Here is a 2,213-nt window from a genome sequence, read left to right on the forward strand (position 1 = left end):
TTTTTTCAATCCATAAATTGATTTCTCAAGCTTACACACTCTATTATGGTAATTTGCATTGAGAAAACACTCTGGATGACTCATGTAAACATCCTCAACCAACTTTTCATTTAGGAAATCGGTTTTAACATCCATTTTCCATATTTCATAGTCATGAAATGCAGCTATGGCTAGCATAACCCTAATAGATTTAATCTTTGCTACTGGTGAGAAAGTCTCATCATAGTCAACTCGCAGAGTTTGAGTAAAGCCCTTCGCAACCAATCGCTCCTTATAAGTGTGTACTTTCCCATCCATGTCGGTTTTCTTCTTGAAGATCCATCTGCACCCGACTGTCTTACGACCCGGTACATTGTCAACCAAGTTCCAAACTTGATTGTCATACATTGACTGAATCTCGCTATCCATAGCTTCTTTCCACTCTACAGACTCAGGGCCTGCCATGGGTTCCTTGTAGCTGTTAGGTTCTTCCAAATTTAACATTGTGCTATCACTGATAAATGTATGACCTTTTATAGTAATATGGAAACCATAAAACTCAGGTGTATTCCTAACTCTTGTGGAACGCCTCAGAGGTACATATTCGTCAATCAACACCATAGGAGTTTCATCCTCATGTTTATCGCTAGGGTTTGAGGTTCCTTCACCGCTTGACTCTTGAAGCTCTTCAAAGCCAAATTGCCTCCCACTGTTTCCTTGGCTTATGAATTCTCTCTCACGAAAGACTCCTCTCCTCGCAACGAAGACAACATTGTCACTCAGTCTGTAGAAGAGATAACCAAAGGATTTCTGTGGGTAGCAGATGAAAATACACCGCTCACTCCAAGGTTCGAGCTTGTCGTGAGTCTCGTCTCACGAAAACCTCACAACCCCAAACCATGATTTGTGCCAACGAGGGAACATTCCCTGTCTACATCTTGTGAGGTGTATTTGCAACCTTCTTAGTTGGGACTCTATTAAGGATATGGGCGGCAATCTCTAAGGCATACCCCCAAAATGAGATAGGCAACGAAGCTGTGGTGTCCTAGAAGGTGTCAATTGTGAAACAATTCCAAATTCCTTAAGATAGTCTAGGAACTCGATACTAAGATACTCTCCACCTTGATCTGATCAAAGCATCTTTATCTTCCTGCCTAGCTGATTCTCCACTTCTTGCTTAAACTCTTTGAATTTCGCAAGGGTTTTTGACTTATGCTTGATTAAGTAGACATAACCATATCTACTGTAATCATCAGTGAAAGTCACATAAAAGCGGTTAGCATCCCTTGTGGCAGTTTTGAAGGGTCCACACACATCTGTGTGTATGAGGTCCAACAAACCTTCACCCCTCTCACAAGTACCAATGAAGGATGACTTATTCATTTTTCCAAGAAAATAAGATTCACAACTATAATCTAAGTTTAAGTCAAATGAATCCAAGACTCCAGCCTTTTGGAGTTGGCCTATGCGCTTCTTGTTGACACGACCAAGACAAAAATGCCACAAGGATGCTTTATCTAAACTAGTGGAAGTATCAATATGCAATACATTATTTCATAAGTTTTCTACAACCATCATAGTTTCATATACACCATTACAAGGCAATGGTTTAAAATAAAATACATCATTATGAAAAGCATTAATAACACCACTTTCATTATCAAACGAAAAACTAAAACCTAGTTTGTACAAACCATGAGAAGAAAAAATATTTCTCGCCATTTCAGACGAGTAACAACAATTATTCAAATCTAATTTTAACCCACTACAAAGAAATAAAGAAGAAACTCCAATCTTGGTGACAGGTGAAGCTTTCCTATTCCCCATGATTAAGTTTATCTTCCCGTGCTCCACATGCTCACTTCTTTTTATTCTCTACAAATCAAAACAAATGTGAATACCACAACCTGTATCGAGGACCCAAGAATTAGTATGCTGTGATTTATTAGACAATATAGTGTAAATACCTGCATGGGTGGGTTTTACTTTCCCATCCTTAACATCCTGCAAGTACTTAGGGTAGCTTCGCTTCCAGTTCCCCTTATCATGACAATAGAACACTCTGCTTCTTTTGTGTTGGAGGAGGGACCAGCAGGACTGAATTTAGTCTTGCTTGAAGAGGACCCATCGAGAGACTTTCCCTTGTGACACTTGGAAGGGGTCTTCCTCTTCTTACCCTTGCCTTGCCCGATTGCTAGGACTGGGGCTATAATAGGAGTGGTAACAACATTCTT

This window comes from Lactuca saligna, chromosome 2, assembly GCF_052625555.1.
Source record: "Lactuca saligna cultivar CGN05327 chromosome 2, ASM5262555v1, whole genome shotgun sequence".
Taxonomy (NCBI): Eukaryota; Viridiplantae; Streptophyta; class Magnoliopsida; order Asterales; family Asteraceae; genus Lactuca; species Lactuca saligna.